Genomic DNA, 27668 nt, shown 5'->3' with positions numbered 1-27668 from the left:
AATGTGAAATGCCGGAAACACAGAAACACAGACGACACACAACAAGAGGTGGCAATCTATTCATTAATTGCATTTAATCAATGAGCTCATTATCACTCATGCATTGTCCAACAGGTGTTGAAATAATGGGATTAAAAGGGGAGATCCCTTCAGAAAGACAGAAACAATAGCAAAGACAAAAAACACTTTTGGAATCTGCTTTTAGTCAACACATAAGGAAAGGGTGCACCGGTCCTGGAAATACTGCAATACCAGGTCAATGCGTGGAGTGGACAGAGCAAGCTCTATTTCCATCTCCCTGTTCTAAAAATCCATTTAATATATGGTCCCCAGATAGGGGACGTATCAGATATTAAACTGATAAGAACAGATACTACACTTGATCTTAGCCAAAAGGCCGAGAAGCGATAACCCGAACGGGCCGCGCGTTGCCCGAGCCTGCCCGATACTGCTGTTCAGCCCTTGCAGCGATTCAGCCTACTTCTAGGCAATTCCATGGGGCCCTGCAGGCTCACACACTCACAGCTACACGGGAGGTGAATAAAGGCCGGAGAGGAAGCCAGACAGGATTTGCTTCTTTTGCTTGCACCACAATGCAGTGCTGAAAGAGGAGGAATCTACATAAAAACGCCTTCCTGGCAACGCCCAAATGCCCTGCTGCCATGCAGATAAACACTGGCAGCGGCAGCAAGTGCATGCCCACAGCCACCCCTTGTTCCTTCACACCTTGTATCAGCTGTAATCCAGTCCAGTCCAGTGCTGCCTGCTGAGCAGCACTGACCAACACTGCCTGGGCCCAGGCTTTTATCTCTGAGGCCCCATTATGATGTCAGAAAGCTGGCTCTGGAATCCTGAGGGCTCCACTATGACACGTGCAAAGTTCCGTCTGAACTTTATATAAGACGGTGAGGCTCAGTCAGTCACTCAGTGTTGCCTGAGAGGGCAACACTGCAACAGCCGGCCGCCAGGCTGTCTTTTTTTTGCACAGCTAGTTGCCTCCAGGAGGCCACAAGAGGGAGACAAGGGACTGCAAAATGGAAAATAGGCATCCACCAACTTTACAGACAACTTCTCCTTGCTCCTACAACCTCCATCCTTGCACAGTTTGTTATTCTTCTAGGTAACATAGTAACAAATCCAAATTGCTGCTCTCTTTGTAGGCAAGCAAGGCTTTGTTGCAACTGCAATTCTTACTTCTTCTTGAAATGTAGGGACGACAGTACATTCCATCACATCCATCTAGTGTACACAGGTAGGTCCATTGTGGCGGGCAGGCGAGCGGGCGGGCTGCTTTATTGGCTGTTTGCTGTTCCCCTACTCCACTCCACTATTTGACTGTTGTGCTGCATCAATCAATCAATCAATCAATCAATCAATCAATCAATCAATCAATCAATCAATCAGTGGCTGGCTCAGGTGCAGCTCTTTAACTTACCTAAAAGGGAGGGCGGAGAGAAGACAAGGAAGGTGAATGAGGTGTTCCAATGTGAAATGCCGGAAACACAGAAACACAGACGACACACAACAAGAGGTGGCAATCTATTCATTAATTGCATTTAATCAATGAGCTCATTATCACTCATGCATTGTCCAACAGGTGTTGAAATAATGGGATTAAAAGGGGAGATCCCTTCAGAAAGACAGAAACAATAGCAAAGACAAAAAACACTTTTGGAATCTGCTTTTAGTCAACACATAAGGAAAGGGTGCACCGGTCCTGGAAATACTGCAATACCAGGTCAATGCGTGGAGTGGACAGAGCAAGCTCTATTTCCATCTCCCTGTTCTAAAAATCCATTTAATATATGGTCCCCAGATAGGGGACATATCAGATATTAAACTGATAAGAACAGATACTACACTTGATCTTAGCCAAAAGGCCGAGAAGCGATAACCCGAACGGGCCGCGCGTTGCCCGAGCCTGCCCGATACTGCTGTTCAGCCCTTGCAGCGATTCAGCCTACTTCTAGGCAATTCCATGGGGCCCTGCAGGCTCACACACTCACAGCTACACGGGAGGTGAATAAAGGCCGGAGAGGAAGCCAGACAGGATTTGCTTCTTTTGCTTGCACCACAATGCAGTGCTGAAAGAGGAGGAATCTACATAAAAACGCCTTCCTGGCAACGCCCAAATGCCCTGCTGCCATGCAGATAAACACTGGCAGCGGCAGCAAGTGCATGCCCACAGCCACCCCTTGTTCCTTCACACCTTGTATCAGCTGTAATCCAGTCCAGTCCAGTGCTGCCTGCTGAGCAGCACTGACCAACACTGCCTGGGCCCAGGCTTTTATCTCTGAGGCCCCATTATGATGTCAGAAAGCTGGCTCTGGAATCCTGAGGGCTCCACTATGACACGTGCAAAGTTCCGTCTGAACTTTATATAAGACGGTGAGGCTCAGTCAGTCACTCAGTGTTGCCTGAGAGGGCAACACTGCAACAGCCGGCCGCCAGGCTGTCTTTTTTTTGCACAGCTAGTTGCCTCCAGGAGGCCACAAGAGGGAGACAAGGGACTGCAAAATGGAAAATAGGCATCCACCAACTTTACAGACAACTTCTCCTTGCTCCTACAACCTCCATCCTTGCACAGTTTGTTATTCTTCTAGGTAACATAGTAACAAATCCAAATTGCTGCTCTCTTTGTAGGCAAGCAAGGCTTTGTTGCAACTGCAATTCTTACTTCTTCTTGAAATGTAGGGACGACAGTACATTCCATCACATCCATCTAGTGTACACAGGTAGGTCCATTGTGGCGGGCAGGCGAGCGGGCGGGCTGCTTTATTGGCTGTTTGCTGTTCCCCTACTCCACTCCACTATTTGACTGTTGTGCTGCATCAATCAATCAATCAATCAATCAATCAATCAATCAATCAATCAAGTGGCTGGCTCAGGTGCAGCTCTTTAACTTACCTAAAAGGGAGGGCGGAGAGAAGACAAGGAAGGTGAATGAGGTGTTCCAATGTGAAATGCCGGAAACACAGAAACACAGACGACACACAACAAGAGGTGGCAATCTATTCATTAATTGCATTTAATCAATGAGCTCATTATCACTCATGCATTGTCCAACAGGTGTTGAAATAATGGGATTAAAAGGGGAGATCCCTTCAGAAAGACAGAAACAATAGCAAAGACAAAAAACACTTTTGGAATCTGCTTTTAGTCAACACATAAGGAAAGGGTGCACCGGTCCTGGAAATACTGCAATACCAGGTCAATGCGTGGAGTGGACAGAGCAAGCTCTATTTCCATCTCCCTGTTCTAAAAATCCATTTAATATATGGTCCCCAGATAGGGGACGTATCAGATATTAAACTGATAAGAACAGATACTACACTTGATCTTAGCCAAAAGGCCGAGAAGCGATAACCCGAACGGGCCGCGCGTTGCCCGAGCCTGCCCGATACTGCTGTTCAGCCCTTGCAGCGATTCAGCCTACTTCTAGGCAATTCCATGGGGCCCTGCAGGCTCACACACTCACAGCTACACGGGAGGTGAATAAAGGCCGGAGAGGAAGCCAGACAGGATTTGCTTCTTTTGCTTGCACCACAATGCAGTGCTGAAAGAGGAGGAATCTACATAAAAACGCCTTCCTGGCAACGCCCAAATGCCCTGCTGCCATGCAGATAAACACTGGCAGCGGCAGCAAGTGCATGCCCACAGCCACCCCTTGTTCCTTCACACCTTGTATCAGCTGTAATCCAGTCCAGTCCAGTGCTGCCTGCTGAGCAGCACTGACCAACACTGCCTGGGCCCAGGCTTTTATCTCTGAGGCCCCATTATGATGTCAGAAAGCTGGCTCTGGAATCCTGAGGGCTCCACTATGACACGTGCAAAGTTCCGTCTGAACTTTATATAAGACGGTGAGGCTCAGTCAGTCACTCAGTGTTGCCTGAGAGGGCAACACTGCAACAGCCGGCCGCCAGGCTGTCTTTTTTTTGCACAGCTAGTTGCCTCCAGGAGGCCACAAGAGGGAGACAAGGGACTGCAAAATGGAAAATAGGCATCCACCAACTTTACAGACAACTTCTCCTTGCTCCTACAACCTCCATCCTTGCACAGTTTGTTATTCTTCTAGGTAACATAGTAACAAATCCAAATTGCTGCTCTCTTTGTAGGCAAGCAAGGCTTTGTTGCAACTGCAATTCTTACTTCTTCTTGAAGTGTAGGGACGACAGTACATTCCATCACATCCATCTAGTGTACACAGGTAGGTCCATTGTGGCGGGCAGGCGAGCGGGCGGGCTGCTTTATTGGCTGTTTGCTGTTCCCCTACTCCACTCCACTATTTGACTGTTGTGCTGCATCAATCAATCAATCAATCAATCAATCAATCAATCAATCAATCAATCATCCAATCAGTGGCTGGCTCAGGTGCAGCTCTTTAACTTACCTAAAAGGGAGGGCGGAGAGAAGACAAGGAAGGTGAATGAGGTGTTCCAATGTGAAATGCCGGAAACACAGAAACACAGACGACACACAACAAGAGGTGGCAATCTATTCATTAATTGCATTTAATCAATGAGCTCATTATCACTCATGCATTGTCCAACAGGTGTTGAAATAATGGGATTAAAAGGGGAGATCCCTTCAGAAAGACAGAAACAATAGCAAAGACAAAAAACACTTTTGGAATCTGCTTTTAGTCAACACATAAGGAAAGGGTGCACCGGTCCTGGAAATACTGCAATACCAGGTCAATGCGTGGAGTGGACAGAGCAAGCTCTATTTCCATCTCCCTGTTCTAAAAATCCATTTAATATATGGTCCCCAGATAGGGGACGTATCAGATATTAAACTGATAAGAACAGATACTACACTTGATCTTAGCCAAAAGGCCGAGAAGCGATAACCCGAACGGGCCGCGCGTTGCCCGAGCCTGCCCGATACTGCTGTTCAGCCCTTGCAGCGATTCAGCCTACTTCTAGGCAATTCCATGGGGCCCTGCAGGCTCACACACTCACAGCTACACGGGAGGTGAATAAAGGCCGGAGAGGAAGCCAGACAGGATTTGCTTCTTTTGCTTGCACCACAATGCAGTGCTGAAAGAGGAGGAATCTACATAAAAACGCCTTCCTGGCAACGCCCAAATGCCCTGCTGCCATGCAGATAAACACTGGCAGCGGCAGCAAGTGCATGCCCACAGCCACCCCTTGTTCCTTCACACCTTGTATCAGCTGTAATCCAGTCCAGTCCAGTGCTGCCTGCTGAGCAGCACTGACCAACACTGCCTGGGCCCAGGCTTTTATCTCTGAGGCCCCATTATGATGTCAGAAAGCTGGCTCTGGAATCCTGAGGGCTCCACTATGACACGTGCAAAGTTCCGTCTGAACTTTATATAAGACGGTGAGGCTCAGTCAGTCACTCAGTGTTGCCTGAGAGGGCAACACTGCAACAGCCGGCCGCCAGGCTGTCTTTTTTTTGCACAGCTAGTTGCCTCCAGGAGGCCACAAGAGGGAGACAAGGGACTGCAAAATGGAAAATAGGCATCCACCAACTTTACAGACAACTTCTCCTTGCTCCTACAACCTCCATCCTTGCACAGTTTGTTATTCTTCTAGGTAACATAGTAACAAATCCAAATTGCTGCTCTCTTTGTAGGCAAGCAAGGCTTTGTTGCAACTGTAATTCTTACTTCTTCTTGAAATGTAGGGACGACAGTACATTCCATCACATCCATCTAGTGTACACAGGTAGGTCCATTGTGGCGGGCAGGCGAGCGGGCGGGCTGCTTTATTGGCTGTTTGCTGTTCCCCTACTCCACTCCACTATTTGACTGTTGTGCTGCATCAATCAATCAATCAATCAATCAATCAATCAATCAATCAATCAATCAATCAATCAATCAATCAATCAATCAGTGGCTGGCTCAGGTGCAGCTCTTTAACTTACCTAAAAGGGAGGGCGGAGAGAAGACAAGGAAGGTGAATGAGGTGTTCCAATGTGAAATGCCGGAAACACAGAAACACAGACGACACACAACAAGAGGTGGCAATCTATTCATTAATTGCATTTAATCAATGAGCTCATTATCACTCATGCATTGTCCAACAGGTGTTGAAATAATGGGATTAAAAGGGGAGATCCCTTCAGAAAGACAGAAACAATAGCAAAGACAAAAAAACACTTTTGGAATCTGCTTTTAGTCAACACATAAGGAAAGGGTGCACCGGTCCTGGAAATACTGCAATACCAGGTCAATGCGTGGAGTGGACAGAGCAAGCTCTATTTCCATCTCCCTGTTCTAAAAATCCATTTAATATATGGTCCCCAGATAGGGGACGTATCAGATATTAAACTGATAAGAACAGATACTACACTTGATCTTAGCCAAAAGGCCGAGAAGCGATAACCCGAACGGGCCGCGCGTTGCCCGAGCCTGCCCGATACTGCTGTTCAGCCCTTGCAGCGATTCAGCCTACTTCTAGGCAATTCCATGGGGCCCTGCAGGCTCACACACTCACAGCTACACGGGAGGTGAATAAAGGCCGGAGAGGAAGCCAGACAGGATTTGCTTCTTTTGCTTGCACCACAATGCAGTGCTGAAAGAGGAGGAATCTACATAAAAACGCCTTCCTGGCAACGCCCAAATGCCCTGCTGCCATGCAGATAAACACTGGCAGCGGCAGCAAGTGCATGCCCACAGCCACCCCTTGTTCCTTCACACCTTGTATCAGCTGTAATCCAGTCCAGTCCAGTGCTGCCTGCTGAGCAGCACTGACCAACACTGCCTGGGCCCAGGCTTTTATCTCTGAGGCCCCATTATGATGTCAGAAAGCTGGCTCTGGAATCCTGAGGGCTCCACTATGACACGTGCAAAGTTCCGTCTGAACTTTATATAAGACGGTGAGGCTCAGTCAGTCACTCAGTGTTGCCTGAGAGGGCAACACTGCAACAGCCGGCCGCCAGGCTGTCTTTTTTTTGCACAGCTAGTTGCCTCCAGGAGGCCACAAGAGGGAGACAAGGGACTGCAAAATGGAAAATAGGCATCCACCAACTTTACAGACAACTTCTCCTTGCTCCTACAACCTCCATCCTTGCACAGTTTGTTATTCTTCTAGGTAACATAGTAACAAATCCAAATTGCTGCTCTCTTTGTAGGCAAGCAAGGCTTTGTTGCAACTGCAATTCTTACTTCTTCTTGAAATGTAGGGACGACAGTACATTCCATCACATCCATCTAGTGTACACAGGTAGGTCCATTGTGGCGGGCAGGCGAGCGGGCGGGCTGCTTTATTGGCTGTTTGCTGTTCCCCTACTCCACTCCACTATTTGACTGTTGTGCTGCATCAATCAATCAATCAATCAATCAATCAATCAATCAATCAATCAATCAATCAATCAATCAGTGGCTGGCTCAGGTGCAGCTCTTTAACTTACCTAAAAGGGAGGGCGGAGAGAAGACAAGGAAGGTGAATGAGGTGTTCCAATGTGAAATGCCGGAAACACAGAAACACAGACGACACACAACAAGAGGTGGCAATCTATTCATTAATTGCATTTAATCAATGAGCTCATTATCACTCATGCATTGTCCAACAGGTGTTGAAATAATGGGATTAAAAGGGGAGATCCCTTCAGAAAGACAGAAACAATAGCAAAGACAAAAAACACTTTTGGAATCTGCTTTTAGTCAACACATAAGGAAAGGGTGCACCGGTCCTGGAAATACTGCAATACCAGGTCAATGCGTGGAGTGGACAGAGCAAGCTCTATTTCCATCTCCCTGTTCTAAAAATCCATTTAATATATGGTCCCCAGATAGGGGACGTATCAGATATTAAACTGATAAGAACAGATACTACACTTGATCTTAGCCAAAAGGCCGAGAAGCGATAACCCGAACGGGCCGCGCGTTGCCCGAGCCTGCCCGATACTGCTGTTCAGCCCTTGCAGCGATTCAGCCTACTTCTAGGCAATTCCATGGGGCCCTGCAGGCTCACACACTCACAGCTACACGGGAGGTGAATAAAGGCCGGAGAGGAAGCCAGACAGGATTTGCTTCTTTTGCTTGCACCACAATGCAGTGCTGAAAGAGGAGGAATCTACATAAAAACGCCTTCCTGGCAACGCCCAAATGCCCTGCTGCCATGCAGATAAACACTGGCAGCGGCAGAAAGTGCATGCCCACAGCCACCCCTTGTTCCTTCACACCTTGTATCAGCTGTAATCCAGTCCAGTCCAGTGCTGCCTGCTGAGCAGCACTGACCAACACTGCCTGGGCCCAGGCTTTTATCTCTGAGGCCCCATTATGATGTCAGAAAGCTGGCTCTGGAATCCTGAGGGCTCCACTATGACACGTGCAAAGTTCCGTCTGAACTTTATATAAGACGGTGAGGCTCAGTCAGTCACTCAGTGTTGCCTGAGAGGGCAACACTGCAACAGCCGGCCGCCAGGCTGTCTTTTTTTTGCACAGCTAGTTGCCTCCAGGAGGCCACAAGAGGGAGACAAGGGACTGCAAAATGGAAAATAGGCATCCACCAACTTTACAGACAACTTCTCCTTGCTCCTACAACCTACATCCTTGCACAGTTTGTTATTCTTCTAGGTAACATAGTAACAAATCCAAATTGCTGCTCTCTTTGTAGGCAAGCAAGGCTTTGTTGCAACTGCAATTCTTACTTCTTCTTGAAATGTAGGGACGACAGTACATTCCATCACATCCATCTAGTGTACACAGGTAGGTCCATTGTGGCGGGCAGGCGAGCGGGCGGGCTGCTTTATTGGCTGTTTGCTGTTCCCCTACTCCACTCCACTATTTGACTGTTGTGCTGCATCAATCAATCAATCAATCAATCAATCAATCAATCAATCAATCAATCAATCAATCAGTGGCTGGCTCAGGTGCAGCTCTTTAACTTACCTAAAAGGGAGGGCGGAGAGAAGACAAGGAAGGTGAATGAGGTGTTCCAATGTGAAATGCCGGAAACACAGAAACACAGACGACACACAACAAGAGGTGGCAATCTATTCATTAATTGCATTTAATCAATGAGCTCATTATCACTCATGCATTGTCCAACAGGTGTTGAAATAATGGGATTAAAAGGGGAGATCCCTTCAGAAAGACAGAAACAATAGCAAAGACAAAAAACACTTTTGGAATCTGCTTTTAGTCAACACATAAGGAAAATGTGCACCGGTCCTGGAAATACTGCAATACCAGGTCAATGCGTGGAGTGGACAGAGCAAGCTCTATTTCCATCTCCCTGTTCTAAAAATCCATTTAATATATGGTCCCCAGATAGGGGACGTATCAGATATTAAACTGATAAGAACAGATACTACACTTGATCTTAGCCAAAAGGCCGAGAAGCGATAACCCGAACGGGCCGCGCGTTGCCCGAGCCTGCCCGATACTGCTGTTCAGCCCTTGCAGCGATTCAGCCTACTTCTAGGCAATTCCATGGGGCCCTGCAGGCTCACACACTCACAGCTACACGGGAGGTGAATAAAGGCCGGAGAGGAAGCCAGACAGGATTTGCTTCTTTTGCTTGCACCACAATGCAGTGCTGAAAGAGGAGGAATCTACATAAAAACGCCTTCCTGGCAACGCCCAAATGCCCTGCTGCCATGCAGATAAACACTGGCAGCGGCAGCAAGTGCATGCCCACAGCCACCCCTTGTTCCTTCACACCTTGTATCAGCTGTAATCCAGTCCAGTCCAGTGCTGCCTGCTGAGCAGCACTGACCAACACTGCCTGGGCCCAGGCTTTTATCTCTGAGGCCCCATTATGATGTCAGAAAGCTGGCTCTGGAATCCTGAGGGCTCCACTATGACACGTGCAAAGTTCCGTCTGAACTTTATATAAGACGGTGAGGCTCAGTCAGTCACTCAGTGTTGCCTGAGAGGGCAACACTGCAACAGCCGGCCGCCAGGCTGTCTTTTTTTTGCACAGCTAGTTGCCTCCAGGAGGCCACAAGAGGGAGACAAGGGACTGCAAAATGGAAAATAGGCATCCACCAACTTTACAGACAACTTCTCCTTGCTCCTACAACCTCCATCCTTGCACAGTTTGTTATTCTTCTAGGTAACATAGTAACAAATCCAAATTGCTGCTCTCTTTGTAGGCAAGCAAGGCTTTGTTGCAACTGCAATTCTTACTTCTTCTTGAAGTGTAGGGACGACAGTACATTCCATCACATCCATCTAGTGTACACAGGTAGGTCCATTGTGGCGGGCAGGCGAGCGGGCGGGCTGCTTTATTGGCTGTTTGCTGTTCCCCTACTCCACTCCACTATTTGACTGTTGTGCTGCATCAATCAATCAATCAATCAATCAATCATCCAATCAGTGGCTGGCTCAGGTGCAGCTCTTTAACTTACCTAAAAGGGAGGGCGGAGAGAAGACAAGGAAGGTGAATGAGGTGTTCCAATGTGAAATGCCGGAAACACAGAAACACAGACGACACACAACAAGAGGTGGCAATCTATTCATTAATTGCATTTAATCAATGAGCTCATTATCACTCATGCATTGTCCAACAGGTGTTGAAATAATGGGATTAAAAGGGGAGATCCCTTCAGAAAGACAGAAACAATAGCAAAGACAAAAAACACTTTTGGAATCTGCTTTTAGTCAACACATAAGGAAAGGGTGCACCGGTCCTGGAAATACTGCAATACCAGGTCAATGCGTGGAGTGGACAGAGCAAGCTCTATTTCCATCTCCCTGTTCTAAAAATCCATTTAATATATGGTCCCCAGATAGGGGACGTATCAGATATTAAACTGATAAGAACAGATACTACACTTGATCTTAGCCAAAAGGCCGAGAAGCGATAACCCGAACGGGCCGCGCGTTGCCCGAGCCTGCCCGATACTGCTGTTCAGCCCTTGCAGCGATTCAGCCTACTTCTAGGCAATTCCATGGGGCCCTGCAGGCTCACACACTCACAGCTACACGGGAGGTGAATAAAGGCCGGAGAGGAAGCCAGACAGGATTTGCTTCTTTTGCTTGCACCACAATGCAGTGCTGAAAGAGGAGGAATCTACATAAAAACGCCTTCCTGGCAACGCCCAAATGCCCTGCTGCCATGCAGATAAACACTGGCAGCGGCAGCAAGTGCATGCCCACAGCCACCCCTTGTTCCTTCACACCTTGTATCAGCTGTAATCCAGTCCAGTCCAGTGCTGCCTGCTGAGCAGCACTGACCAACACTGCCTGGGCCCAGGCTTTTATCTCTGAGGCCCCATTATGATGTCAGAAAGCTGGCTCTGGAATCCTGAGGGCTCCACTATGACACGTGCAAAGTTCCGTCTGAACTTTATATAAGACGGTGAGGCTCAGTCAGTCACTCAGTGTTGCCTGAGAGGGCAACACTGCAACAGCCGGCCGCCAGGCTGTCTTTTTTTTGCACAGCTAGTTGCCTCCAGGAGGCCACAAGAGGGAGACAAGGGACTGCAAAATGGAAAATAGGCATCCACCAACTTTACAGACAACTTCTCCTTGCTCCTACAACCTCCATCCTTGCACAGTTTGTTATTCTTCTAGGTAACATAGTAACAAATCCAAATTGCTGCTCTCTTTGTAGGCAAGCAAGGCTTTGTTGCAACTGCAATTCTTACTTCTTCTTGAAATGTAGGGACGACAGTACATTCCATCACATCCATCTAGTGTACACAGGTAGGTCCATTGTGGCGGGCAGGCGAGCGGGCGGGCTGCTTTATTGGCTGTTTGCTGTTCCCCTACTCCACTCCACTATTTGACTGTTGTGCTGCATCAATCAATCAATCAATCAATCAATCAATCAATCAATCAATCAATCAGTGGCTGGCTCAGGTGCAGCTCTTTAACTTACCTAAAAGGGAGGGCGGAGAGAAGACAAGGAAGGTGAATGAGGTGTTCCAATGTGAAATGCCGGAAACACAGAAACACAGACGACACACAACAAGAGGTGGCAATCTATTCATTAATTGCATTTAATCAATGAGCTCATTATCACTCATGCATTGTCCAACAGGTGTTGAAATAATGGGATTAAAAGGGGAGATCCCTTCAGAAAGACAGAAACAATAGCAAAGACAAAAAACACTTTTGGAATCTGCTTTTAGTCAACACATAAGGAAAGGGTGCACCGGTCCTGGAAATACTGCAATACCAGGTCAATGCGTGGAGTGGACAGAGCAAGCTCTATTTCCATCTCCCTGTTCTAAAAATCCATTTAATATATGGTCCCCAGATAGGGGACGTATCAGATATTAAACTGATAAGAACAGATACTACACTTGATCTTAGCCAAAAGGCCGAGAAGCGATAACCCGAACGGGCCGCGCGTTGCCCGAGCCTGCCCGATACTGCTGTTCAGCCCTTGCAGCGATTCAGCCTACTTCTAGGCAATTCCATGGGGCCCTGCAGGCTCACACACTCACAGCTACACGGGAGGTGAATAAAGGCCGGAGAGGAAGCCAGACAGGATTTGCTTCTTTTGCTTGCACCACAATGCAGTGCTGAAAGAGGAGGAATCTACATAAAAACGCCTTCCTGGCAACGCCCAAATGCCCTGCTGCCATGCAGATAAACACTGGCAGCGGCAGCAAGTGCATGCCCACAGCCACCCCTTGTTCCTTCACACCTTGTATCAGCTGTAATCCAGTCCAGTCCAGTGCTGCCTGCTGAGCAGCACTGACCAACACTGCCTGGGCCCAGGCTTTTATCTCTGAGGCCCCATTATGATGTCAGAAAGCTGGCTCTGGAATCCTGAGGGCTCCACTATGACACGTGCAAAGTTCCGTCTGAACTTTATATAAGACGGTGAGGCTCAGTCAGTCACTCAGTGTTGCCTGAGAGGGCAACACTGCAACAGCCGGCCGCCAGGCTGTCTTTTTTTTGCACAGCTAGTTGCCTCCAGGAGGCCACAAGAGGGAGACAAGGGACTGCAAAATGGAAAATAGGCATCCACCAACTTTACAGACAACTTCTCCTTGCTCCTACAACCTCCATCCTTGCACAGTTTGTTATTCTTCTAGGTAACATAGTAACAAATCCAAATTGCTGCTCTCTTTGTAGGCAAGCAAGGCTTTGTTGCAACTGCAATTCTTACTTCTTCTTGAAATGTAGGGACGACAGTACATTCCATCACATCCATCTAGTGTACACAGGTAGGTCCATTGTGGCGGGCAGGCGAGCGGGCGGGCTGCTTTATTGGCTGTTTGCTGTTCCCCTACTCCACTCCACTATTTGACTGTTGTGCTGCATCAATCAATCAATCAATCAATCAATCAATCAATCAATCAGTGGCTGGCTCAGGTGCAGCTCTTTAACTTACCTAAAAGGGAGGGCGGAGAGAAGACAAGGAAGGTGAATGAGGTGTTCCAATGTGAAATGCCGGAAACACAGAAACACAGACGACACACAACAAGAGGTGGCAATCTATTCATTAATTGCATTTAATCAATGAGCTCATTATCACTCATGCATTGTCCAACAGGTGTTGAAATAATGGGATTAAAAGGGGAGATCCCTTCAGAAAGACAGAAACAATAGCAAAGACAAAAAACACTTTTGGAATCTGCTTTTAGTCAACACATAAGGAAAGGGTGCACCGGTCCTGGAAATACTGCAATACCAGGTCAATGCGTGGAGTGGACAGAGCAAGCTCTATTTCCATCTCCCTGTTCTAAAAATCCATTTAATATATGGTCCCCAGATAGGGGACGTATCAGATATTAAACTGATAAGAACAGATACTACACTTGATCTTAGCCAAAAGGCCGAGAAGCGATAACCCGAACGGGCCGCGCGTTGCCCGAGCCTGCCCGATACTGCTGTTCAGCCCTTGCAGCGATTCAGCCTACTTCTAGGCAATTCCATGGGGCCCTGCAGGCTCACACACTCACAGCTACACGGGAGGTGAATAAAGGCCGGAGAGGAAGCCAGACAGGATTTGCTTCTTTTGCTTGCACCACAATGCAGTGCTGAAAGAGGAGGAATCTACATAAAAACGCCTTCCTGGCAACGCCCAAATGCCCTGCTGCCATGCAGATAAACACTGGCAGCGGCAGCAAGTGCATGCCCACAGCCACCCCTTGTTCCTTCACACCTTGTATCAGCTGTAATCCAGTCCAGTCCAGTGCTGCCTGCTGAGCAGCACTGACCAACACTGCCTGGGCCCAGGCTTTTATCTCTGAGGCCCCATTATGATGTCAGAAAGCTGGCTCTGGAATCCTGAGGGCTCCACTATGACACGTGCAAAGTTCCGTCTGAACTTTATATAAGACGGTGAGGCTCAGTCAGTCACTCAGTGTTGCCTGAGAGGGCAACACTGCAACAGCCGGCCGCCAGGCTGTCTTTTTTTTGCACAGCTAGTTGCCTCCAGGAGGCCACAAGAGGGAGACAAGGGACTGCAAAATGGAAAATAGGCATCCACCAACTTTACAGACAACTTCTCCTTGCTCCTACAACCTCCATCCTTGCACAGTTTGTTATTCTTCTAGGTAACATAGTAACAAATCCAAATTGCTGCTCTCTTTGTAGGCAAGCAAGGCTTTGTTGCAACTGCAATTCTTACTTCTTCTTGAAATGTAGGGACGACAGTACATTCCATCACATCCATCTAGTGTACACAGGTAGGTCCATTGTGGCGGGCAGGCGAGCGGGCGGGCTGCTTTATTGGCTGTTTGCTGTTCCCCTACTCCACTCCACTATTTGACTGTTGTGCTGCATCAATCAATCAATCAATCAATCAATCAATCAATCAATCAATCAATCAATCAGTGGCTGGCTCAGGTGCAGCTCTTTAACTTACCTAAAAGGGAGGGCGGAGAGAAGACAAGGAAGGTGAATGAGGTGTTCCAATGTGAAATGCCGGAAACACAGAAACACAGACGACACACAACAAGAGGTGGCAATCTATTCATTAATTGCATTTAATCAATGAGCTCATTATCACTCATGCATTGTCCAACAGGTGTTGAAATAATGGGATTAAAAGGGGAGATCCCTTCAGAAAGACAGAAACAATAGCAAAGACAAAAAACACTTTTGGAATCTGCTTTTAGTCAACACATAAGGAAAGGGTGCACCGGTCCTGGAAATACTGCAATACCAGGTCAATGCGTGGAGTGGACAGAGCAAGCTCTATTTCCATCTCCCTGTTCTAAAAATCCATTTAATATATGGTCCCCAGATAGGGGACGTATCAGATATTAAACTGATAAGAACAGATACTACACTTGATCTTAGCCAAAAGGCCGAGAAGCGATAACCCGAACGGGCCGCGCGTTGCCCGAGCCTGCCCGATACTGCTGTTCAGCCCTTGCAGCGATTCAGCCTACTTCTAGGCAATTCCATGGGGCCCTGCAGGCTCACACACTCACAGCTACACGGGAGGTGAATAAAGGCCGGAGAGGAAGCCAGACAGGATTTGCTTCTTTTGCTTGCACCACAATGCAGTGCTGAAAGAGGAGGAATCTACATAAAAACGCCTTCCTGGCAACGCCCAAATGCCCTGCTGCCATGCAGATAAACACTGGCAGCGGCAGCAAGTGCATGCCCACAGCCACCCCTTGTTCCTTCACACCTTGTATCAGCTGTAATCCAGTCCAGTCCAGTGCTGCCTGCTGAGCAGCACTGACCAACACTGCCTGGGCCCAGGCTTTTATCTCTGAGGCCCCATTATGATGTCAGAAAGCTGGCTCTGGAATCCTGAGGGCTCCACTATGACACGTGCAAAGTTCCGTCTGAACTTTATATAAGACGGTGAGGCTCAGTCAGTCACTCAGTGTTGCCTGAGAGGGCAACACTGCAACAGCCGGCCGCCAGGCTGTCTTTTTTTTGCACAGCTAGTTGCCTCCAGGAGGCCACAAGAGGGAGACAAGGGACTGCAAAATGGAAAATAGGCATCCACCAACTTTACAGACAACTTCTCCTTGCTCCTACAACCTCCATCCTTGCACAGTTTGTTATTCTTCTAGGTAACATAGTAACAAATCCAAATTGCTGCTCTCTTTGTAGGCAAGCAAGGCTTTGTTGCAACTGCAATTCTTACTTCTTCTTGAAATGTAGGGACGACAGTACATTCCATCACATCCATCTAGTGTACACAGGTAGGTCCATTGTGGCGGGAAGGCGAGCGGGCGGGCTGCTTTATTGGCTGTTTGCTGTTCCCCTACTCCACTCCACTATTTGACTGTTGTGCTGCATCAATCAATCAATCAATCAATCAATCAATCAATCAATCAATCAATCAATCAATCAGTGGCTGGCTCAGGTGCAGCTCTTTAACTTACCTAAAAGGGAGGGCGGAGAGAAGACAAGGAAGGTGAATGAGGTGTTCCAATGTGAAATGCCGGAAACACAGAAACACAGACGACACACAACAAGAGGTGGCAATCTATTCATTAATTGCATTTAATCAATGAGCTCATTATCACTCATGCATTGTCCAACAGGTGTTGAAATAATGGGATTAAAAGGGGAGATCCCTTCAGAAAGACAGAAACAATAGCAAAGACAAAAAACACTTTTGGAATCTGCTTTTAGTCAACACATAAGGAAAGGGTGCACCGGTCCTGGAAATACTGCAATACCAGGTCAATGCGTGGAGTGGACAGAGCAAGCTCTATTTCCATCTCCCTGTTCTAAAAATCCATTTAATATATGGTCCCCAGATAGGGGACGTATCAGATATTAAACTGATAAGAACAGATACTACACTTGATCTTAGCCAAAAGGCCGAGAAGCGATAACCCGAACGGGCCGCGCGTTGCCCGAGCCTGCCCGATACTGCTGTTCAGCCCTTGCAGCGATTCAGCCTACTTCTAGGCAATTCCATGGGGCCCTGCAGGCTCACACACTCACAGCTACACGGGAGGTGAATAAAGGCCGGAGAGGAAGCCAGACAGGATTTGCTTCTTTTGCTTGCACCACAATGCAGTGCTGAAAGAGGAGGAATCTACATAAAAACGCCTTCCTGGCAACGCCCAAATGCCCTGCTGCCATGCAGATAAACACTGGCAGCGGCAGCAAGTGCATGCCCACAGCCACCCCTTGTTCCTTCACACCTTGTATCAGCTGTAATCCAGTCCAGTCCAGTGCTGCCTGCTGAGCAGCACTGACCAACACTGCCTGGGCCCAGGCTTTTATCTCTGAGGCCCCATTATGATGTCAGAAAGCTGGCTCTGGAATCCTGAGGGCTCCACTATGACACGTACAAAGTTCCGTCTGAACTTTATATAAGACGGTGAGGCTCAGTCAGTCACTCAGTGTTGCCTGAGAGGGCAACACTGCAACAGCCGGCCGCCAGGCTGTCTTTTTTTTGCACAGCTAGTTGCCTCCAGGAGGCCACAAGAGGGAGACAAGGGACTGCAAAATGGAAAATAGGCATCCACCAACTTTACAGACAACTTCTCCTTGCTCCTACAACCTCCATCCTTGCACAGTTTGTTATTCTTCTAGGTAACATAGTAACAAATCCAAATTGCTGCTCTCTTTGTAGGCAAGCAAGGCTTTGTTGCAACTGCAATTCTTACTTCTTCTTGAAATGTAGGGACGACAGTACATTCCATCACATCCATCTAGTGTACACAGGTAGGTCCATTGTGGCGGGCAGGCGAGCGGGCGGGCTGCTTTATTGGCTGTTTGCTGTTCCCCTACTCCACTCCACTATTTGACTGTTGTGCTGCATCAATCAATCAATCAATCAATCAATCAATCAATCAATCAATCAATCAATCAATCAATCAATCAATCAATCAGTGGCTGGCTCAGGTGCAGCTCTTTAACTTACCTAAAAGGGAGGGCGGAGAGAAGACAAGGAAGGTGAATGAGGTGTTCCAATGTGAAATGCCGGAAACACAGAAACACAGACGACACACAACAAGAGGTGGCAATCTATTCATTAATTGCATTTAATCAATGAGCTCATTATCACTCATGCATTGTCCAACAGGTGTTGAAATAATGGGATTAAAAGGGGAGATCCCTTCAGAAAGACAGAAACAATAGCAAAGACAAAAAACACTTTTGGAATCTGCTTTTAGTCAACACATAAGGAAAGGGTGCACCGGTCCTGGAAATACTGCAATACCAGGTCAATGCGTGGAGTGGACAGAGCAAGCTCTATTTCCATCCCCCTGTTCTAAAAATCCATTTAATATATGGTCCCCAGATAGGGGACGTATCAGATATTAAACTGATAAGAACAGATACTACACTTGATCTTAGCCAAAAGGCCGAGAAGCGATAACCCGAACGGGCCGCACGTTGCCCGAGCCTGCCCGATACTGCTGTTCAGCCCTTGCAGCGATTCAGCCTACTTCTAGGCAATTCCATGGGGCCCTGCAGGCTCACACACTCACAGCTACACGGGAGGTGAATAAAGGCCGGAGAGGAAGCCAGACAGGATTTGCTTCTTTTGCTTGCACCACAATGCAGTGCTGAAAGAGGAGGAATCTACATAAAAACGCCTTCCTGGCAACGCCCAAATGCCCTGCTGCCATGCAGATAAACACTGGCAGCGGCAGCAAGTGCATGCCCACAGCCACCCCTTGTTCCTTCACACCTTGTATCAGCTGTAATCCAGTCCAGTCCAGTGCTGCCTGCTGAGCAGCACTGACCAACACTGCCTGGGCCCAGGCTTTTATCTCTGAGGCCCCATTATGATGTCAGAAAGCTGGCTCTGGAATCCTGAGGGCTCCACTATGACACGTGCAAAGTTCCGTCTGAACTTTATATAAGACGGTGAGGCTCAGTCAGTCACTCAGTGTTGCCTGAGAGGGCAACACTGCAACAGCCGGCCGCCAGGCTGTCTTTTTTTTGCACAGCTAGTTGCCTCCAGGAGGCCACAAGAGGGAGACAAGGGACTGCAAAATGGAAAATAGGCATCCACCAACTTTACAGACAACTTCTCCTTGCTCCTACAACCTCCATCCTTGCACAGTTTGTTATTCTTCTAGGTAACATAGTAACAAATCCAAATTGCTGCTCTCTTTGTAGGCAAGCAAGGCTTTGTTGCAACTGCAATTCTTACTTCTTCTTGAAATGTAGGGACGACAGTACATTCCATCACATCCATCTAGTGTACACAGGTAGGTCCATTGTGGCGGGCAGGCGAGCGGGCGGGCTGCTTTATTGGCTGTTTGCTGTTCCCCTACTCCACTCCACTATTTGACTGTTGTGCTGCATCAATCAATCAATCAATCAATCAATCAATCAATCAATCAGTGGCTGGCTCAGGTGCAGCTCTTTAACTTACCTAAAAGGGAGGGCGGAGAGAAGACAAGGAAGGTGAATGAGGTGTTCCAATGTGAAATGCCGGAAACACAGAAACACAGACGACACACAACAAGAGGTGGCAATCTATTCATTAATTGCATTTAATCAATGAGCTCATTATCACTCATGCATTGTCCAACAGGTGTTGAAATAATGGGATTAAAAGGGGAGATCCCTTCAGAAAGACAGAAACAATAGCAAAGACAAAAAACACTTTTGGAATCTGCTTTTAGTCAACACATAAGGAAAGGGTGCACCGGTCCTGGAAATACTGCAATACCAGGTCAATGCGTGGAGTGGACAGAGCAAGCTCTATTTCCATCTCCCTGTTCTAAAAATCCATTTAATATATGGTCCCCAGATAGGGGACGTATCAGATATTAAACTGATAAGAACAGATACTACACTTGATCTTAGCCAAAAGGCCGAGAAGCGATAACCCGAACGGGCCGCGCGTTGCCCGAGCCTGCCCGATACTGCTGTTCAGCCCTTGCAGCGATTCAGCCTACTTCTAGGCAATTCCATGGGGCCCTGCAGGCTCACACACTCACAGCTACACGGGAGGTGAATAAAGGCCGGAGAGGAAGCCAGACAGGATTTGCTTCTTTTGCTTGCACCACAATGCAGTGCTGAAAGAGGAGGAATCTACATAAAAACGCCTTCCTGGCAACGCCCAAATGCCCTGCTGCCATGCAGATAAACACTGGCAGCGGCAGCAAGTGCATGCCCACAGCCACCCCTTGTTCCTTCACACCTTGTATCAGCTGTAATCCAGTCCAGTCCAGTGCTGCCTGCTGAGCAGCACTGACCAACACTGCCTGGGCCCAGGCTTTTATCTCTGAGGCCCCATTATGATGTCAGAAAGCTGGCTCTGGAATCCTGAGGGCTCCACTATGACATGTGCAAAGTTCCGTCTGAACTTTATATAAGACGGTGAGGCTCAGTCAGTCACTCAGTGTTGCCTGAGAGGGCAACACTGCAACAGCCGGCCGCCAGGCTGTCTTTTTTTTGCACAGCTAGTTGCCTCCAGGAGGCCACAAGAGGGAGACAAGGGACTGCAAAATGGAAAATAGGCATCCACCAACTTTACAGACAACTTCTCCTTGCTCCTACAACCTCCATCCTTGCACAGTTTGTTATTCTTCTAGGTAACATAGTAACAAATCCAAATTGCTGCTCTCTTTGTAGGCAAGCAAGGCTTTGTTGCAACTGCAATTCTTACTTCTTCTTGAAATGTAGGGACGACAGTACATTCCATCACATCCATCTAGTGTACACAGGTAGGTCCATTGTGGCGGGCAGGCGAGCGGGCGGGCTGCTTTATTGGCTGTTTGCTGTTCCCCTACTCCACTCCACTATTTGACTGTTGTGCTGCATCAATCAATCAATCAATCAATCAATCAATCAATCAATCAATCAATCAATCAGTGGCTGGCTCAGGTGCAGCTCTTTAACTTACCTAAAAGGGAGGGCGGAGAGAAGACAAGGAAGGTGAATGAGGTGTTCCAATGTGAAATGCCGGAAACACAGAAACACAGACGACACACAACAAGAGGTGGCAATCTATTCATTAATTGCATTTAATCAATGAGCTCATTATCACTCATGCATTGTCCAACAGGTGTTGAAATAATGGGATTAAAAGGGGAGATCCCTTCAGAAAGACAGAAACAATAGCAAAGACAAAAAACACTTTTGGAATCTGCTTTTAGTCAACACATAAGGAAAGGGTGCACCGGTCCTGGAAATACTGCAATACCAGGTCAATGCGTGGAGTGGACAGAGCAAGCTCTATTTCCATCTCCCTGTTCTAAAAATCCATTTAATATATGGTCCCCAGATAGGGGACGTATCAGATATTAAACTGATAAGAACAGATACTACACTTGATCTTAGCCAAAAGGCCGAGAAGCGATAACCCGAACGGGCCGCGCGTTGCCCGAGCCTGCCCGATACTGCTGTTCAGCCCTTGCAGCGATTCAGCCTACTTCTAGGCAATTCCATGGGGCCCTGCAGGCTCACACACTCACAGCTACACGGGAGGTGAATAAAGGCCGGAGAGGAAGCCAGACAGGATTTGCTTCTTTTGCTTGCACCACGAGGAATCTACATAAAAACGCCTTCCTGGCAACGCCCAAATGCCCTGCTGCCATGCAGATAAACACTGGCAGCGGCAGCAAGTGCATGCCCACAGCCACCCCTTGTTCCTTCACACCTTGTATCAGCTGTAATCCAGTCCAGTCCAGTGCTGCCTGCTGAGCAGCACTGACCAACACTGCCTGGGCCCAGGCTTTTATCTCTGAGGCCCCATTATGATGTCAGAAAGCTGGCTCTGGAATCCTGAGGGCTCCACTATGACACGTGCAAAGTTCCGTCTGAACTTTATATAAGACGGTGAGGCTCAGTCAGTCACTCAGTGTTGCCTGAGAGGGCAACACTGCAACAGCCGGCCGCCAGGCTGTCTTTTTTTTGCACAGCTAGTTGCCTCCAGGAGGCCACAAGAGGGAGACAAGGGACTGCAAAATGGAAAATAGGCATCCACCAACTTTACAGACAACTTCTCCTTGCTCCTACAACCTCCATCCTTGCACAGTTTGTTATTCTTCTAGGTAACATAGTAACAAATCCAAATTGCTGCTCTCTTTGTAGGCAAGCAAGGCTTTGTTGCAACTGCAATTCTTACTTCTTCTTGAAATGTAGGGACGACAGTACATTCCATCACATCCATCTAGTGTACACAGGTAGGTCCATTGTGGCGGGCAGGCGAGCGGGCGGGCTGCTTTATTGGCTGTTTGCTGTTCCCCTACTCCACTCCACTATTTGACTGTTGTGCTGCATCAATCAATCAATCAATCAATCAATCAATCAATCAATCAATCAATCAATCAATCAATCAATCAGTGGCTGGCTCAGGTGCAGCTCTTTAACTTACCTAAAAGGGAGGGCGGAGAGAAGACAAGGAAGGTGAATGAGGTGTTCCAATGTGAAATGCCGGAAACACAGAAACACAGACGACACACAACAAGAGGTGGCAATCTATTCATTAATTGCATTTAATCAATGAGCTCATTATCACTCATGCATTGTCCAACAGGTGTTGAAATAATGGGATTAAAAGGGGAGATCCCTTCAGAAAGACAGAAACAATAGCAAAGACAAAAAACACTTTTGGAATCTGCTTTTAGTCAACACATAAGGAAAGGGTGCACCAGTCCTGGAAATACTGCAATACCAGGTCAATGCGTGGAGTGGACAGAGCAAGCTCTATTTCCATCTCCCTGTTCTAAAAATCCATTTAATATATGGTCCCCAGATAGGGGACGTATCAGATATTAAACTGATAAGAACAGATACTACACTTGATCTTAGCCAAAAGGCCGAGAAGCGATAACCCGAACGGGCCGCGCGTTGCCCGAGCCTGCCCGATACTGCTGTTCAGCCCTTGCAGCGATTCAGCCTACTTCTAGGCAATTCCATGGGGCCCTGCAGGCTCACACACTCACAGCTACACGGGAGGTGAATAAAGGCCGGAGAGGAAGCCAGACAGGATTTGCTTCTTTTGCTTGCACCACAATGCAGTGCTGAAAGAGGAGGAATCTACATAAAAACGCCTTCCTGGCAACGCCCAAATGCCCTGCTGCCATGCAGATAAACACTGGCAGCGGCAGCAAGTGCATGCCCACAGCCACCCCTTGTTCCTTCACACCTTGTATCAGCTGTAATCCAGTCCAGTCCAGTGCTGCCTGATGAGCAGCACTGACCAACACTGCCTGGGCCCAGGCTTTTATCTCTGAGGCCCCATTATGATGTCAGAAAGCTGGCTCTGGAATCCTGAGGGCTCCACTATGACACGTGCAAAGTTCCGTCTGAACTTTATATAAGACGGTGAGGCTCAGTCAGTCACTCAGTGTTGCCTGAGAGGGCAACACTGCAACAGCCGGCCGCCAGGCTGTCTTTTTTTTGCACAGCTAGTTGCCTCCAGGAGGCCACAAGAGGGAGACAAGGGACTGCAAAATGGAAAATAGGCATCCACCAACTTTACAGACAACTTCTCCTTGCTCCTACAACCTCCATCCTTGCACAGTTTGTTATTCTTCTAGGTAACATAGTAACAAATCCAAATTGCTGCTCTCTTTGTAGGCAAGCAAGGCTTTGTTGCAACTGCAATTCTTACTTCTTCTTGAAATGTAGGGACGACAGTACATTCCATCACATCCATCTAGTGTACACAGGTAGGTCCATTGTGGCGGGCAGGCGAGCGGGCGGGCTGCTTTATTGGCTGTTTGCTGTTCCCCTACTCCACTCCACTATTTGACTGTTGTGCTGCATCAATCAATCAATCAATCAATCAATCAATCAATCAATCAATCAATCAATCAGTGGCTGGCTCAGGTGCAGCTCTTTAACTTACCTAAAAGGGAGGGCGGAGAGAAGACAAGGAAGGTGAATGAGGTGTTCCAATGTGAAATGCCGGAAACACAGAAACACAGACGACACACAACAAGAGGTGGCAATCTATTCATTAATTGCATTTAATCAATGAGCTCATTATCACTCATGCATTGTCCAACAGGTGTTGAAATAATGGGATTAAAAGGGGAGATCCCTTCAGAAAGACAGAAACAATAGCAAAGACAAAAAACACTTTTGGAATCTGCTTTTAGTCAACACATAAGGAAAGGGTGCACCGGTCCTGGAAATACTGCAATACCAGGTCAATGCGTGGAGTGGACAGAGCAAGCTCTATTTCCATCTCCCTGTTCTAAAAATCCATTTAATATATGGTCCCCAGATAGGGGACGTATCAGATATTAAACTGATAAGAACAGATACTACACTTGATCTTAGCCAAAAGGCCGAGAAGCGATAACCCGAACGGGCCGCGCGTTGCCCGAGCCTGCCCGATACTGCTGTTCAGCCCTTGCAGCGATTCAGCCTACTTCTAGGCAATTCCATGGGGCCCTGCAGGCTCACACACTCACAGCTACACGGGAGGTGAATAAAGGCCGGAGAGGAAGCCAGACAGGATTTGCTTCTTTTGCTTGCACCACAATGCAGTGCTGAAAGAGGAGGAATCTACATAAAAACGCCTTCCTGGCAACGCCCAAATGCCCTGCTGCCATGCAGATAAACACTGGCAGCGGCAGCAAGTGCATGCCCACAGCCACCCCTTGTTCCTTCACACCTTGTATCAGCTGTAATCCAGTCCAGTCCAGTGCTGCCTGCTGAGCAGCACTGACCAACACTGCCTGGGCCCAGGCTTTTATCTCTGAGGCCCCATTATGATGTCAGAAAGCTGGCTCTGGAATCCTGAGGGCTCCACTATGACACGTGCAAAGTTCCGTCTGAACTTTATATAAGACGGTGAGGCTCAGTCAGTCACTCAGTGTTGCCTGAGAGGGCAACACTGCAACAGCCGGCCGCCAGGCTGTCTTTTTTTTGCACAGCTAGTTGCCTCCAGGAGGCCACAAGAGGGAGACAAGGGACTGCAAAATGGAAAATAGGCATCCACCAACTTTACAGACAACTTCTCCTTGCTCCTACAACCTCCATCCTTGCACAGTTTGTTATTCTTCTAGGTAACATAGTAACAAATCCAAATTGCTGCTCTCTTTGTAGGCAAGCAAGGCTTTGTTGCAACTGCAATTCTTACTTCTTCTTGAAATGTAGGGACGACAGTACATTCCATCACATCCATCTAGTGTACACAGGTAGGTCCATTGTGGCGGGCAGGCGAGCGGGCGGGCTGCTTTATTGGCTGTTTGCTGTTCCCCTACTCCACTCCACTATTTGACTGTTGTGCTGCATCAATCAATCAATCAATCAATCAATCAATCAATCAATCAATCAATCAATCAATCAATCAGTGGCTGGCTCAGGTGCAGCTCTTTAACTTACCTAAAAGGGAGGGCGGAGAGAAGACAAGGAAGGTGAATGAGGTGTTCCAATGTGAAATGCCGGAAACACAGAAACACAGACGACACACAACAAGAGGTGGCAATCTATTCATTAATTGCATTTAATCAATGAGCTCATTATCACTCATGCATTGTCCAACAGGTGTTGAAATAATGGGATTAAAAGGGGAGATCCCTTCAGAAAGACAGAAACAATAGCAAAGACAAAAAACACTTTTGGAATCTGCTTTTAGTCAACACATAAGGAAAGGGTGCACCGGTCCTGGAAATACTGCAATACCAGGTCAATGCGTGGAGTGGACAGAGCAAGCTCTATTTCCATCTCCCTGTTCTAAAAATCCATTTAATATATGGTCCCCAGATAGGGGACGTATCAGATATTAAACTGATAAGAACAGATACTACACTTGATCTTAGCCAAAAGGCCGAGAAGCGATAACCCGAACGGGCCGCGCGTTGCCCGAGCCTGCCCGATACTGCTGTTCAGCCCTTGCAGCGATTCAGCCTACTTCTAGGCAATTCCATGGGGCCCTGCAGGCTCACACACTCACAGCTACACGGGAGGTGAATAAAGGCCGGAGAGGAAGCCAGACAGGATTTGCTTCTTTTGCTTGCACCACAATGCAGTGCTGAAAGAGGAGGAATCTACATAAAAACGCCTTCCTGGCAACGCCCAAATGCCCTGCTGCCATGCAGATAAACACTGGCAGCGGCAGCAAGTGCATGCCCACAGCCACCCCTTGTTCCTTTACACCTTGTATCAGCTGTAATCCAGTCCAGTCCAGTGCTGCCTGCTGAGCAGCACTGACCAACACTGCCTGGGCCCAGGCTTTTATCTCTGAGGCCCCATTATGATGTCAGAAAGCTGGCTCTGGAATCCTGAGGGCTCCACTATGACACGTGCAAAGTTCCGTCTGAACTTTATATAAGACGGTGAGGCTCAGTCAGTCACTCAGTGTTGCCTGAGAGGGCAACACTGCAACAGCCGGCCGCCAGGCTGTCTTTTTTTTGCACAGCTAGTTGCCTCCAGGAGGCCACAAGAGGGAGACAAGGGACTGCAAAATGGAAAATAGGCATCCACCAACTTTACAGACAACTTCTCCTTGCTCCTACAACCTCCATCCTTGCACAGTTTGTTATTCTTCTAGGTAACATAGTAACAAATCCAAATTGCTGCTCTCTTTGTAGGCAAGCAAGGCTTTGTTGCAACTGCAATTCTTACTTCTTCTTGAAATGTAGGGACGACAGTACATTCCATCACATCCATCTAGTGTACACAGGTAGGTCCATTGTGGCGGGCAGGCGAGCGGGCGGGCTGCTTTATTGGCTGTTTGCTGTTCCCCTACTCCACTCCACTATTTGACTGTTGTGCTGCATCAATCAATCAATCAATGAATCAATCAATCAATCAATCAATCAATCAATCAATCAATCAATCAATCAATCAGTGGCTGGCTCAGGTGCAGCTCTTTAACTTACCTAAAAGGGAGGGCGGAGAGAAGACAAGGAAGGTGAATGAGGTGTTCCAATGTGAAATGCCGGAAACACAGAAACACAGACGACACACAACAAGAGGTGGCAATCTATTCATTAATTGCATTTAATCAATGAGCTCATTATCACTCATGCATTGTCCAACAGGTGTTGAAATAATGGGATTAAAAGGGGAGATCCCTTCAGAAAGACAGAAACAATAGCAAAGACAAAAAACACTTTTGGAATCTGCTTTTAGTCAACACATAAGGAAAGGGTGCACCGGTCCTGGAAATACTGCAATACCAGGTCAATGCGTGGAGTGGACAGAGCAAGCTCTATTTCCATCTCCCTGTTCTAAAAATCCATTTAATATATGGTCCCCAGATAGGGGACGTATCAGATATTAAACTGATAAGAACAGATACTACACTTGATCTTAGCCAAAAGGCCGAGAAGCGATAACCCGAACGGGCCGCGCGTTGCCCGAGCCTGCCCGATACTGCTGTTCAGCCCTTGCAGCGATTCAGCCTACTTCTAGGCAATTCCATGGGGCCCTGCAGGCTCACACACTCACAGCTACACGGGAGGTGAATAAAGGCCGGAGAGGAAGCCAGACAGGATTTGCTTCTTTTGCTTGCACCACAATGCAGTGCTGAAAGAGGAGGAATCTACATAAAAACGCCTTCCTGGCAACGCCCAAATGCCCTGCTGCCATGCAGATAAACACTGGCAGCGGCAGCAAGTGCATGCCCACAGCCACCCCTTGTTCCTTCACACCTTGTATCAGCTGTAATCCAGTCCAGTCCAGTGCTGCCTGCTGAGCAGCACTGACCAACACTGCCTGGGCCCAGGCTTTTATCTCTGAGGCCCCATTATGATGTCAGAAAGCTGGCTCTGGAATCCTGAGGGCTCCACTATGACACGTGCAAAGTTCCGTCTGAACTTTATATAAGACGGTGAGGCTCAGTCAGTCACTCAGTGTTGCCTGAGAGGGCAACACTGCAACAGCCGGCCGCCAGGCTGTCTTTTTTTTGCACAGCTAGTTGCCTCCAGGAGGCCAC

General features: G+C 47.8%; 19 non-coding genes across 19 annotated transcripts; all 19 read right to left on the bottom strand.

The window, feature by feature from the left end:
* Positions 1 to 218: 218 nt before the first annotated feature.
* On the bottom strand, positions 219 to 409 carry LOC142688451 (U2 spliceosomal RNA). The gene has a single exon (XR_012857533.1). It is a non-coding gene; the product is annotated as a U2 spliceosomal RNA (small nuclear RNA).
* A 1292-nt stretch (positions 410 to 1701) lies between these two features.
* LOC142688556 (U2 spliceosomal RNA) lies at positions 1702 to 1892 on the bottom strand. The gene has a single exon (XR_012857629.1). It is a non-coding gene; the product is annotated as a U2 spliceosomal RNA (small nuclear RNA).
* Positions 1893 to 3173: 1281 nt separating this feature from the next.
* Positions 3174 to 3364, bottom strand: LOC142688450 (U2 spliceosomal RNA). The gene has a single exon (XR_012857532.1). It is a non-coding gene; the product is annotated as a U2 spliceosomal RNA (small nuclear RNA).
* Positions 3365 to 4656: 1292 nt separating this feature from the next.
* LOC142688447 (U2 spliceosomal RNA) lies at positions 4657 to 4847 on the bottom strand. The gene has a single exon (XR_012857531.1). It is a non-coding gene; the product is annotated as a U2 spliceosomal RNA (small nuclear RNA).
* A 1309-nt stretch (positions 4848 to 6156) lies between these two features.
* On the bottom strand, positions 6157 to 6347 carry LOC142688446 (U2 spliceosomal RNA). The gene has a single exon (XR_012857530.1). It is a non-coding gene; the product is annotated as a U2 spliceosomal RNA (small nuclear RNA).
* A 1296-nt stretch (positions 6348 to 7643) lies between these two features.
* On the bottom strand, positions 7644 to 7834 carry LOC142688445 (U2 spliceosomal RNA). Its single transcript, XR_012857529.1, has one exon. It is a non-coding gene; the product is annotated as a U2 spliceosomal RNA (small nuclear RNA).
* Positions 7835 to 9126: 1292 nt separating this feature from the next.
* LOC142688767 (U2 spliceosomal RNA) lies at positions 9127 to 9317 on the bottom strand. The gene has a single exon (XR_012857821.1). It is a non-coding gene; the product is annotated as a U2 spliceosomal RNA (small nuclear RNA).
* Positions 9318 to 10589: 1272 nt separating this feature from the next.
* LOC142688444 (U2 spliceosomal RNA) lies at positions 10590 to 10780 on the bottom strand. The gene has a single exon (XR_012857528.1). It is a non-coding gene; the product is annotated as a U2 spliceosomal RNA (small nuclear RNA).
* A 1284-nt stretch (positions 10781 to 12064) lies between these two features.
* Positions 12065 to 12255, bottom strand: LOC142688443 (U2 spliceosomal RNA). Its single transcript, XR_012857527.1, has one exon. It is a non-coding gene; the product is annotated as a U2 spliceosomal RNA (small nuclear RNA).
* A 1276-nt stretch (positions 12256 to 13531) lies between these two features.
* Positions 13532 to 13722, bottom strand: LOC142688442 (U2 spliceosomal RNA). The gene has a single exon (XR_012857526.1). It is a non-coding gene; the product is annotated as a U2 spliceosomal RNA (small nuclear RNA).
* Positions 13723 to 15010: 1288 nt separating this feature from the next.
* On the bottom strand, positions 15011 to 15201 carry LOC142688441 (U2 spliceosomal RNA). The gene has a single exon (XR_012857525.1). It is a non-coding gene; the product is annotated as a U2 spliceosomal RNA (small nuclear RNA).
* A 1292-nt stretch (positions 15202 to 16493) lies between these two features.
* Positions 16494 to 16684, bottom strand: LOC142688439 (U2 spliceosomal RNA). Its single transcript, XR_012857523.1, has one exon. It is a non-coding gene; the product is annotated as a U2 spliceosomal RNA (small nuclear RNA).
* A 1308-nt stretch (positions 16685 to 17992) lies between these two features.
* LOC142688773 (U2 spliceosomal RNA) lies at positions 17993 to 18183 on the bottom strand. The gene has a single exon (XR_012857826.1). It is a non-coding gene; the product is annotated as a U2 spliceosomal RNA (small nuclear RNA).
* Positions 18184 to 19459: 1276 nt separating this feature from the next.
* LOC142688438 (U2 spliceosomal RNA) lies at positions 19460 to 19650 on the bottom strand. Its single transcript, XR_012857522.1, has one exon. It is a non-coding gene; the product is annotated as a U2 spliceosomal RNA (small nuclear RNA).
* A 1288-nt stretch (positions 19651 to 20938) lies between these two features.
* Positions 20939 to 21129, bottom strand: LOC142688436 (U2 spliceosomal RNA). Its single transcript, XR_012857521.1, has one exon. It is a non-coding gene; the product is annotated as a U2 spliceosomal RNA (small nuclear RNA).
* Positions 21130 to 22411: 1282 nt separating this feature from the next.
* LOC142688769 (U2 spliceosomal RNA) lies at positions 22412 to 22602 on the bottom strand. The gene has a single exon (XR_012857822.1). It is a non-coding gene; the product is annotated as a U2 spliceosomal RNA (small nuclear RNA).
* Positions 22603 to 23890: 1288 nt separating this feature from the next.
* Positions 23891 to 24081, bottom strand: LOC142688435 (U2 spliceosomal RNA). Its single transcript, XR_012857520.1, has one exon. It is a non-coding gene; the product is annotated as a U2 spliceosomal RNA (small nuclear RNA).
* A 1296-nt stretch (positions 24082 to 25377) lies between these two features.
* Positions 25378 to 25568, bottom strand: LOC142688434 (U2 spliceosomal RNA). The gene has a single exon (XR_012857519.1). It is a non-coding gene; the product is annotated as a U2 spliceosomal RNA (small nuclear RNA).
* Positions 25569 to 26876: 1308 nt separating this feature from the next.
* LOC142688826 (U2 spliceosomal RNA) lies at positions 26877 to 27067 on the bottom strand. Its single transcript, XR_012857871.1, has one exon. It is a non-coding gene; the product is annotated as a U2 spliceosomal RNA (small nuclear RNA).
* Positions 27068 to 27668: the final 601 nt, after the last annotated feature.

Source organism: Rhinoderma darwinii (genome assembly GCF_050947455.1).
Source record: "Rhinoderma darwinii isolate aRhiDar2 chromosome 5 unlocalized genomic scaffold, aRhiDar2.hap1 SUPER_5_unloc_26, whole genome shotgun sequence".
Lineage (NCBI taxonomy): Eukaryota > Metazoa > Chordata > Amphibia > Anura > Rhinodermatidae > Rhinoderma > Rhinoderma darwinii.
Note: the sequence above shows the minus strand (reverse complement) of the source record. Positions and strands in the feature narration are given on the sequence as shown.